Below are 12,510 nucleotides of genomic sequence, written 5' to 3' on the forward strand. Positions count from 1 at the left end.
AAAAATAGAGGCCCATGGTTACTTGATATATGCTCAAGGCTTTGGGTTTAGAGACTTACGTTAAGCCAAGGCTCGATCTTTACTTAAAAGCTCTTTAAACTTTCGTGCAAATTTCGTTAGTCTAGCCAGTTACATGGGGATCTCTAAATTAACTAGAAGCTTCATTGCGTCCATGCAGGTACGGATGCTGTGTTTTAGAAACGAGGGTTTTAGTAAAGTGTGACGTGTGAGACTCAGTTCAGGGCAGATGCAGAATAGGTGTGCCAGGGACTCCTCGAACTGATGCCAGAGTCTACAGGAGGTAACCACCTCTAGTGATTTCCAGCGAGTATTAATGTCTTTTATTGGCATGGCCATGAGTCTGACCGAAAGGATTTGCTTTAGTATTGGTTTATTCAGAGCTGAATCGTTTCCTTAAAATAGTTTTAAGCAGGCCCGGTTGATGAATAAAATAGTCGCAGTCAAACAGATCGAGGTGCAACTCAGTGAGGGCAGATGATAAAGCGTCTGCCCATGGGTTTTTCCCTTTCGTAAAAATTTCTTTCAGGGTAGCTTTCAATGAGTCTGGTGGGGCGGCACATGTCCCTCGATAATAACGGATGACTGAGGCCCAATAGTCATAAGATTGTTTGCTTAATCCAAATTCCAGCCTTACTAGCGCGTTTCTGGCATAGGCAGGTATCTGGAATATCTGTCTGAATGCGCGGCAGTTGGAAGTCTCCATGATGTTAATTAGGGCCCCGGCAGATACTAGTCGCCTGTAGGAGATTGCAGGAATTAGCTTATGACGTTTCGACGTTGACGTTTCGAATAGGCTCAGTTGACGCACTGCATTGTTTTGAATTGAGTTTGCAAAGGGCGTACTTCACCGCCTTGGCTTTAGCTTCTATAGACGTGATGTGAGCTGTCGGCTTGTCATTGCTCATGATCCATGCCCCCTGGTAGTTCTATTTGGTTGTTTGTTAATATTTTCAGATTGCCCATTTTCCATAGATGTTTAAGTTTGTTGGGTTGTTTTCCAAAGATGACTACCTTTGTTTTGCTGGCATTTGCTGTCAATCGTTTTCTTCATTGTAAATGCTGAGTGCGTCCAATGCTCTTTGCAGCCCCGTTTTTGTGTGGTCCATTAAGACCATGTCGTCTGTGTATTGCTTTAGGAATAGACTGGTCGACCCAGTTTTGGGTGCTAACAGGTTAGCTTTTGATATGGTTTTGCCAAGGTCTGCAGTGTATAAATTAAAAAGTAGCGGAGCCAATACGCTGCCTTATTTCAGCCCTCGGTCCGTGTTTATCTTCTTTGTGGCACTGTTCCCTGTGAGTTTGACGCATACCCAGGTTCTGGTGTAGAGAGCTATAATGGAGTTCAGCAACCTATTCGGAATCGCCCAATTTTGTAGTTTTCGCCAAAGTAGATTTCTATTAACACAGTCAAACACCGCCGAGTAGTCAATGAAGCAGGCATTCCCGAGTGGCCTGATCTACCAGATAGGCTAGGGCTAGAATGTTATCCAGTGTTGATGCTCCTGTCCTGAAACCAGATTGGTAGACTGGTAGTATTCCGTCCTCATTAGCCCAGATTTGTAGATCTTGTAGAAGCAAGCTTGCATATGCTTTTGCCACAATGTCCAGGAGGGCAATCATCCTGTAGTTGGTTGGATCTCTGGTTTCGTCTTTTTTTTTTATGTATTGGATGGAGCTGGGATCCTTTTCAGGCTTCATGGACTGTTGAGTTGATCATGCAAAACTTGTATAATGGGGTGAGGATTGTTCCACAGAATACGATGTTCTCTTTGAACAATTGTCCAGGGAGGGCATAGAGCTCCGGTACTTCTCATGTTATTTAGAATTTTTAACACGTGCTTGTACACATCCAGAGATTCACTTGCTTCCTCCCTGTTTATTTGATTTACCCAGTTTTTAGTGTCAGTGCCTTTATGCAGCCTAATGTTCATAAATGGTCATTGGTGGTCTGAAGGGAGGTTGTGAAAGGGGTCACAGTAGAGTGTTTTCACATGGTTTACCCATGTGTGCCCAGGAACTCCGTTTCGCCGATCATGACCATGTCCAGACAGCCTCTTGATGTATTGCCAGAATTCTGCTTGGAGTTAGAAGAGTATGGATGTGCAGCCATTGGGAGTCTTTTTGTTGCCTTTTGAAGCTCCATACGTTTCTCCTGTGCGTGTCCCTGGCTGTCAGCTATGTTGGGTGAGCGGTGTCATCCCTTGCCCGCTTGTAATTGCGATTAGCTTGCCTCAGTGCCCTTTTACTTAGTTGGATTATTTTGCACCGTGTATTGGATTTGCAGCACACCCTTTCTTTGGGTTCGAGCTGATTCTTTGATTTTATGTCTAGCAGTCGACAGTGCAGCTCTGGGACCAGTTTCCACCATTTTGCTGGTATAGTCCCTTCAGCGTAGTCACTATTGAGTGCAGGCCAGTTGTTTTTTCCAAGCTGTCAGGCCGGATGTGTTGATTTTATTCCATTTCAGTCGGCTTAGGAGTGTATGGATTTCCTCCCCGTTGGGTGTACTTAGAGGTGTAGTATACCTAAAAGTACCTGTTTGCAGTGATGTGACTGTAAACAATGGAAGGTGGTCGCTGGTTAGTTGTACAGGCTTTTGAAAGTCCACCGCTTGTGCGTGGAGGTCAATGGCTCAAAAAAATATGGTCTATAGTCTATTTGGGTTTTCTTTGGCGATCTCTGGGCATGTCGTGATTTGTAACTTGTGCCTCTTGTGCGGACCTTAGACTGAGCAAGTTGCAATGTGTACATTAGGCAACATTCCCTTCAAATAAAGCCAAAGAAAATATATGTTCTCTTATAATTTAGAGCAATAATTGGGCATATGCTCATAAAGACAAACGTCTAGCATCTGTGACTTATGGGGGCAGGGATTTTGGGCTGTTCAAGGGTCCTTCACATGGAAGTAGTTGAAAATAAATTGTTGAGGTTTGTGTTGGGTCTCCCCCAGCCAGCTCCTTCCTTCTCTCTGCATGAGGAGTTGGGCCTTGACTATATATAAAACCACATTAGGATAGCCCATTTGCTGTTAGTGATTTCTCTTTGGAATAATCTGGCTGTTCCTTGGAACAAGAGGAGAATGCTAGGGCTGTCCTTCATTAGAAAAGTTATTAGGAATAATATCCAGTTAAATTGGTCACTTATCCTGAAGGTATTTTTAATAGGGATATAAGGCACATCTCGGAGTGTTTTCTAACTTAGACTCCTAGAGAGATGATGCTGAATTAAAGAAAAGTGGTATAATAGCTCACTTTATTTTCAAAACAGTTGTTTGAATGAGACTGTATTATCAAGGGTTAAGAGTAACCATGTCTTTTGGTTAGATTGCGATACTGGTCTTATAAATGGTCTATTGTTTCCTTCTCAGGAGGGCTCCAATGGAGTTTCACACGCAGACGACACGCAACTCATCCTTTCCCTATCCATCCTCTCCCTATCCATCCTCTCCCTATCCAACAAACCCAATACCGCCAGACACAATTTTCGAGGAGGCATGGAAGCCGTTGTCAAATGGATGAAGAACAGCTGCCTACAACTAAATACCAACAAAACAGAAGTACTCGTCATGGGCCCAAACCCCGACGCATGGAACGACACCTGGTGGCCCCCTGCCCTCGGAAGCCCGCCCACCGCTACGGACCACGCACGCAACCTGGGAATCATCCTGGACCCCAAGCTCAAAATGGATTGCCAGATCAACTCCGTCTCGTCCTCCTGCTTCCACACCCTCCGCCTCCTACATAAGACATTCAAATGGATCCCCCTCAAACACAGAAAGACCGTTACTCATGCCCTGGTCACCAGCAGGCTCAACTACGGTAACACACTCTACGCCGTAATAAACAAAAACCTCCCCCGCACGCTACAGAACATCCAGAATGCCGCCACAAGACTGGTCCTCGACCTGCCAAGACACTGCCACATTTCCCAGCACCTGCGCACACTCAACTGGCTCCCCATCGAAGCTAGAGTCACCTTCAAGATGCTCACCCACGCCCACAAGGCCCTCCACGACACCGGAGCAGCATACCATAACAGCCAACTCAAATTCCACGCACCCCAGAGGACCCTACGATCTGCCCAGCTCTCCTGCGCTGTGGTTCCCCGCACCAGAAAGACCAGATTGGGAGGCCGCTCCTTCCTCACAGCCCGAGCCTGGAACGCCCTGCCGCTCCACTTCAGACAGACAACATCGCCCCCCATCTTTGCAAGAAACCTCAAAACCTGGCTCTTTGACAGCCCCCCCCCTTGATGGACTGGAGCCTGCTAACCCCACCCCCCCAGCGCCTTGAGACCCTTACGGTTGTGTAGTCGCGCTTAACAAACACCTGATTGAGTTTCTAATGAATTATGCATGTTCAATATTTCAGCCAGGCAAAAAAACATCCATCATTAGTTTAGTTCTATAAATGTTACTCTGCTTCTTACTTTACCGTCCTTTCTAATATGGTTTGCACCAGGTGCTCTTTGAGCGTGATGTCAAAAAGAAGAAATGAATTGATTGTTGTACTATGAAACAATCTTTCACTTATGTTGTGATGCTAGGACACCTTTCTGACCTTATAGAGATAATTTATATTTTAGTAATTTTATTTTATCAAGATTTTATTTTATGCACTATAAGTGTTTGAATTCTGTGGTTCTATGGTGTGGACCCGACAAACCTCAAGAACTTCAGACCCATCTCCCTGCTCCCCTTCCCAGCCAAGGTAATCGAGAAGGCCATCAATGCCCAACTCGGTGTTCATCAAAGCAAACCATGTCCTGGATGTCTCCCAATCCAGCTTCAGAAGCAACCACAGCAAGGAGACTGCACTTCTCGCCACCACCGATGACATCCGCTCCCTCCTCGACCGTGGCGAAACCGCAGCCCTCATTCTTCTGGACCTCTCAGCTGCCTTTGACCTAATCTCCCAACGCACCCTAATCACGAGACTCCAAGACGCCTGCATCCACTAAAAGGACCTGGACTAGATCCACTCCTTCCACACTGGTCGAACACAGCAAGTCATACTAATTCCGTTCCTCTCCAAACCCACAGAGATCAGCTGGGGAGTACCCCAGGACTCCTCCCTGAGCCCACCCACTTCAACATCTACATGGCTCCTTTCGCCGCCATCCCACAGAACTACGGACTCCACATCATCGCCGATGACACCCAACTGATCCGCTCCCTCACAAACGAACCCACAACCGCAGAAACAAGTTCCACAGATGGATGAAGGCCGTTGCCACCTGGATGTAAAACAGTTGCCTCAAACTCAACTCGGACAAGACCAAAGTCCCTCATCCTGGGACCAACCCCCTCAGCTTGGGATGACTCCTGGTGGCCCTCCGCATTGGGAACACCGCTTATCTCCATGCACCACGCACAAAACGTTAGCATCATACTGATCTCCTCACTCACAATGAACCGTCAGATCTATGCCGTATCCCCATCATGCTTCCACACGCATTGCCTGCTTTGAAAGACATTCAGGTGGATCCCCACCGCATCCCAAAAAAACTGTCACCCACGCACTCCTCAGCAGTAGACTCAACTGCGGCAACGCACTCTACACCGGCGCCACCCAGAAGCTCCTCAGGAAACTACAGAACGTTCAAAATGCCGCAGCCTGACTGGTCCTCAACACTGCTGCCACAGCCTTATCACTGAACACCTCCAAAAACTTGACTGGCTCCCAACCAACAAAATAATCCCTTTCAAGCTCCTCACGCATGCCCACAAAGTCCTCCACAACGCAAGACCAGCATATCTGAACAACCACCTCTCATTCCACGTACCCACCAGACACCTCCGCTCCGCCCAGCTCCACAAGACTAGAACCGGAGGAAGAGCCTTCTCCTACCTTGCTGCCAAGACCTGGAACACCTTGCCTCTCCACCTCAGACAATCCCCTGTCGCTGACAAAATTCAGGAAGGGTCTCAAGGTCTGTCTCTTCAATTGAACCCCATCGCTCAGACGGATCAACAGCACCACTTGCCCCCCGTGCTTTGAGATCCTCATGGGTGAGGAGCCGTGCTTTACAAACCCTGATTGATTGTGGTTCGAATTTCGTTTTTTGATTTGATCTGCTCATAACTGCTGAATAAGCATAATCCATTCTATTCTATAACACCATACTAACTGTCCTATGCACTGGCTGATAAAGTTGTCCTCTTTTCTAACATTCATTTTCTCCAGCCTACAACTTCACACTTGACCAAGACCGGACAGTTCGCCCCTGTGGATCTTTACTTCTCATAAGTAGCCAACCATGTCTGTAATTCTAGGCAAAGCTCGGCCCCTTCTCAGCACCCAATCCGCATCTTAATTTATTTAATGATTTCTTGGGTTAACAAGTCATCTTGTGACTCTAGCTACATTATAGTGCTAGTGATGACATATGCTCCAAGATATATATTTGACCATGCTACTTCTCACAATCTTTGATTCCACGTCTTTGAGGGCTGCAGGATCCTACTGACTGGCTATTCAGATACAGGAAGCCATATTTGTGAAGCTGAGTCCGATAAGCCTAGCTCCTTTTTTGAGTGGTAAGGTAAAAATCTGGCACTGACTTGGTTGAATGGAAGGCACATTTTGAAGGGGCTCATTTTTTTCACTATTTCTTGAAGGCAAGCTGATTTGTTTGGGACTCTATATGTGGGCACAGTCCATTTTAGAGCTGCGTTCCTATCACCTGAATGGTCTTGCCTCCATGTTTCTTTCAGTTCAACCTAGCCTGTTGTTGGACGTCAGGGTTTGAGTTTGTGTATAAATGGGAAAGGTGATTGTAATATTTTGGGCTGTGCCTATAACAAGCTTTGAAAATGGTGCTGGGCATTATCAACCTTCTATTCAGAGCCGCAGGAGCCAGTGATGGCCTTTGAGCACCAGGGTGATGCGTTCTGATTTTTTTGAGGTTGAAACCTTTTAGAAGCCTGGGTTTTGTCTCCAAAGTGGAGTTATCGCTTCCTTTGAGCTCCTACATGGATAGAACTGCAGTCATCCACTGTCCGCATTACCAAGGCCCTGATAAGTTTGATGCACTGTAATCACCAAGTTGATATCCGTCATAGCTGCCGAGATAGAAACGTGTGCATTTATCCAATATTGTGATTTGGTAGCCAAAAGAAAGTTCTGAGCCAAACTACAGTATATTTTTAACTACTTCGTATGGGGTGGATGTAGTACCTACTTGCCATAGGCAGTTGCTAGTCACAATGTCATCCGGGGATACTCACTCTCTGAGGGCTTTACTCTGAACCTTGTGGGCAGAGATCACTCTCCCTCATCCAAAGGGATGTGTGCTTCAGGTGACTGTAAAACATTTTGTGGCATCTGTGGGTGCCCAACCGGTTGTGAAGTTGAATGTCAGCTGCCTACATTTGGAGGTTTATGCACCACCCGCCTCATTTACATGGAGCAGAGGAGAGGCAAAGACCCTGGTCCCCCATTTGAGATGGTCCTTTTTGCAAAGAAGTAGAGCCTGTAATAATTAATTGGCTCCTGTATGACAGTTATTACTTGCACCACTGAAGTGATTATCCAGTAATCCTGGTTATTTTTCCTTTCAAGCGTTCTAGCCATGTCCTACGATCCACCGTATTGTAAGCCGTGAACAGGTCACAGAGACTTAGAATACCTGATTCTACACCAAATCTGAAAGCTGACTGCATGTCATGTAGGAATATTCTTTAATTCTACAAAATCTTGGAGCTGCAGTGTTTTCCCCCTTCTATTATAATGCAAAGGGTAAGGGTAGGGTGGTGTGGGTTTATAGTTGGAGGGGTCCAGTGGGAATCCTGAATTATTTCATTAACAGGTGAGATATTATTGCATGTTTCGTTACTGTATTAAAGTTGTTTTTATGGTAGTGGACGTACAGTGCTCAACTAGGATAAATGAGGATTTGAGCTTATTGACTGCTTTGGCCACATGATCTATATATCCATCTTTTTTGATATGGGGTGTTGGACTAATGGACATCTTGTTGATTCGAGCTTCTCTCATATTACAGGACCAATCTTTTGCACTTCTTCTTAAAGAAATTCATCAGGTTTTCTGAGTTGGTTTGGGATGACAGGACCATTCTTTAACACCTTGGGTCCTAGCTTTTGGGCACCCATCCTGGAGTCCGTTTTTAATGCTTCTGTAAAAGAAGGATGCCCACGATCATGGGGTGTTTCTACAATTGTCCCGGTTTTTAAGAAGGGTGACAGGGGTAGTCCACACTGCTATCGACCAATCTCTTTGATAGACTCCATGGTCAAGATCGTAGGAAGAATTGTACTGCAAAGACTGTCGGATTGGGCGGAGGAAAATAATATTCTGTCTCCCTCACAGTACGGTTTCTGTAAAGGCCGTTCGACAATATCTCAATGCCTGAACCTCTTCCTGATCCTAAGTAAATATACTATTACACAGAAAGGCACCATTCATCTTGCCTTTATGGACTTGTCTTCCGCGTTTGACTGTGTCAACCGGGGAAAGCTGTGGAAGTCCATGAGGTCGAAAGGGGTTGATAGCGGCTTGGTAGATTTTTTGATTGCCCTACACTGTAACACCAGGGCCAACGTGAGATACTCCCTGGATCTGAGTGTATCAAACAATTTTAGTATTGAAAAGGGTGTCCGGCAGGGTTGTATTTTGGCCCCATTCTTTTTAACTTTTATATCAATGACTTAGATGGTGTGCTACAGGATGTATGTGCTGACTGCCCAAGAGTTGGCAGGCGTGGAATTCCAATACTTCTTTATGCAGATGATGCAGTACTTATATCTAGAACAGAGAGGGGACTCCAATCACTGTTAACTGCATTTAATTCATTCATGAGTGATAGAGACCTCTTGATAAATAATACTAAATCTTTTGTATTACAAGCTGGTCAGCAACCAAAAAAACCTTTCCTTTTTAGGATTGGTGAAGATATAATCCCTCTAACTAAAACATTTTCCTACTTAGGAGTTCTCTTTGATACAAAATTAAATTGGGAAGCTCATCTTGCAAGGAAAAAAGGAGAAATGGTGAGGGTAAATGCATCTATTTTTAACTTTGCTATCAAACTGGGGAAAAAGCCTATTTGTGCTAGGTTGAAATTGTACAATGCTAAGTCTGTGGCAACTGTATCCTATGGCAGTGAAATTTGGGGGTATGTCAATGGAGAGCAACTACAGATTGCTGAAAATCATTTTATGAAGCGTCTTCTGTGTGTCCCCACTGGTACAGCTAATTATGTTGCTCATGAGGAGTTGGGGTCCCAATACCTATGTGATATGCTCTCCTTACGCCCTTTGACGTTTTGGCTTAACTTGGCTAAATGAGAACATACCTCTAACACATTTAATTATTAAGGATTTCCTGTCACTGGACAAAGCACTGAGCTCTCCCTGGTTAAGCTATATAAAATCAAACTTTGATAATCTTGGTCGCCCAGAACTCTTTGCCAATCCACAACAAATTACTATGAGAGACTTGGAGTCCATTAAAAAAGTTTTTTTGCTGGACAGGAGGATTTTGAGAGAAGAAGTGGAACTCCAGAAACCAAGTGTAAGAAAGTTTGTTATGTTCAAGACTAATGCGGATATTGAGCCATATTTGGAAGGGTCCTTGTCTTCTCATGAGAAATTTTTACTGACCAGATTTAGGTTTCATCACCTGCTTATTCGACCCAAGAGTGATATTTTTAATAAATCGGCAGCGCCCTGCGGCTGCGACGGAAAGTCTCCGCAGGACATGCTGCATTTTATCTTTTTATGTAAATTTTACGAATTTCCACGTAAACAATATTTAGTGATTCTTTTTAAAAAACTTGGTTTTAAACAAACCAGGCCGGCACTTTTGTATTTACAGCTTTTGCACAGTGACAGTATTCTCCAACTCAAGGAGTTTTTAAAATTATGTATTAGATTTAGAAATTGTCTGGACCAGTGAACGCATGCTCTACTTTTTTTCCCCTATATTTCCAAAGTACTTTTTTACTGCATTTGTATTTGACGAAATGGTCGGTGTTTTGTGACAATGTACTGTATATATTTTTTTTTGTGTGTCTTTTATGGTTATTACATAACCGAAATAAAGTTCTTTGATGATGATGAACACCTTGGGTCACAGTTCTTCAAACTTGGGGGTGAGCTTCTAGGGAGGGGGGGGTGCTTAATAAATCCTAAGGACGGTGTCAGGCCCTGGCCAAGGGAAGCATCATGCTAAAAACAGTGCTTTATTTGTAGAGAAAAAAGAGCGCTAGAGCAAATAGGCGATCACTAACATCTTATGTCATTGAAATGCTGGCTGGGAGTAGGTGTCAAAGGGGGTGGGACTCAAACTCAGTGTGAAAAGAATCACACTGTGTGTATTTTTACACTTTAGAAAGACCTGCATCACCAAAATAGTTAGTTGGCAATAATGTATTTGATAGTATTTTTAAAAAGGAAAATTTAACATAACTGCAGTGTTTACATTTGTTTAGGCCTCTTTAAACATTTCATAGTATTTTATTCTATACAATTAGGAAACTATATTCATTCTGGGTGCCCGTTTATTATTATTTCTCCCCCCCCCCCTTTTTTTTACTTAGGGGGGGGGGATAAGCAGCAGTAAAATGTATGACGACCAATGTGTTAGGTTCGGTAATTTCCCACACATTTTAAGTAAGTCTCTTAATTGTCTCTAGGCCTGGTTGAAAGTATGCTTTCCTTGACCCCTGGACTGCTCCATGGCATATTCCCTCATGCAAGCTTTATGCGGCGCTTTGTCAGCTGCTGCTTGCATTAATGTCTACTGTCATTCTAGTTTGTCAAACTCGTTTTATGCTGGTCCGTTCTAAATGGAATCAGTCCAGTCTAGAGAGCTTCGTTTTATTTTGAGTTGCAATGCGGTGAGATCACAATGTGTTGTGAAAATTTTGTGGTGTGAGGAGTTGCGAAGTGGGGATTGAGTTGCGCGTGAGCATTCGGTGGAATCTGGTTGCTGAAGCTCTCCTTCATATCTCAGTTTGGTTGGTGTGGATAATATAAATGGATTTTAGGCTGCTGTGGTTACATTCTAGTTTGGATGTAGGGGCATCAGCTTGTGGTCTCTCCACAATGTAGGGTTTGTTACTTCCAATCTGTTGACTCTGCATGAGTGAGCAGAGCTCAGTGCGTGTCCTGCCAAGTGAGCAAAAGAGGAAATTGTTTGGATGTAGCTTTTATTGCTCCTGAGGTCTAGGCAGAGATTGAGTCGCCCAGGAGCATGCTTTTGTTTGCTGGTTCTTGCTTAGACTGGGTTGGGTGCATGTTTTCTTAATTAAGCACAAATTGTAAACTTGTTAACGGCAGACTAATATGTGATGAAAGAATAATTAGGCACCAATGTATGTTCAAGGTTCTCATCTCAGGATTTATTAGTAATGTGAGTTGGATGTGAGTTGGATTATTTCAAAGCAATTAGTCCTTGGTGAAATCATCCAAACGTTTCCTCTCATCTCTGGCAAAACGACCTCAGTTCTTTCTTGCCGGTTACGCTTGTATGTATGTATGTATATTTTTGTTGGTGAGAAGTCAAGATATCTTTGGGTTGTGGCAGAATAGAAATGCAACTTGTCATGTTTCTTTGCAAATGTTCCCTTTTGTACTTTCATGTGCTGCTTGTCATTCACTGTGCATGGGTAAATGAAAGAAAATTTCCTATGCTAAAAAACTTTTAAGAGGAGAATAAGTAGCCTATACCAGGACTTTGTGTCTGATAATTGTACTGGTAGAAATATTTAATCAATATTGGCCTTAGACACATGCCTAAAATTAGGCAGAGGAATCACGATACGAAAAGCCATACAATTTGCATGGACTTCTAAGCCAATTTGAGCCCCATCATCTCACGTGAATCCTCCACGGAGATTTTAAGAGCCATTGAATTACAAGCCAGTTATTTTTTTATGTTTAAAACCCTGTAGGCAAAGTTTTGGTGCAACTGATATAAACACAGAAAAACACCTTCTTTTGTAGGGCTATATAAATCTACAGATAACAGAAAATAACCTGTCTTCTATGTTATGGAGAAGACACACTATGATTTACTGCGTATATAACGCTTCGAGTTTCTTACGTTCAATTGTGCTCTGAGGATAGCAGAGGTTTAGAAGTTGTTAAGACAGATAATATATTAATCCAACTCATTACTAGACTGTTTATTGAACATGCAACTCCCTCAAAAACTTAAATTTAGTCCTGGAATATCGTGGAAAAATATATAAATTCCCCAATTATTTGTAAAACGTGTTTGAGCTGTTGTAGTTTAGCCTCTTGGAACAATCGCGGCTGCAGTCACTCTGCGGGCACTGCTGAAGGCACAAATTAGAAAGATCATGTTTGAGCTACACATACTACTAAGAAGTCTTTCTGTTCTGTTTACATGTGAGGGCCGCTGCAGCATCCAGGCCCTCTTCATGATAAATCTTGAATTTTAATCTTGTATGATCTAGTCTGGTCTTCTGTAAACAGTGTGGTTACAATGACTACTTCTGCCT

General features: G+C 43.6%; 1 protein-coding gene across 1 annotated transcript in view; it reads left to right on the forward strand.

Moving 5' to 3' along the window:
* The window catches only part of NID2 (nidogen 2), a 264,303-nt gene that overhangs the window by 4,841 nt on the left and 246,952 nt on the right, over positions 1-12,510 (forward strand). The gene's annotated exons all lie outside the window — the stretch shown is intronic.

The sequence above is a fragment of the Triturus cristatus genome, chromosome 9 (genome assembly GCF_964204655.1).
Source record: "Triturus cristatus chromosome 9, aTriCri1.1, whole genome shotgun sequence".
In the NCBI taxonomy this organism is placed as follows: Eukaryota; Metazoa; Chordata; class Amphibia; order Caudata; family Salamandridae; genus Triturus; species Triturus cristatus.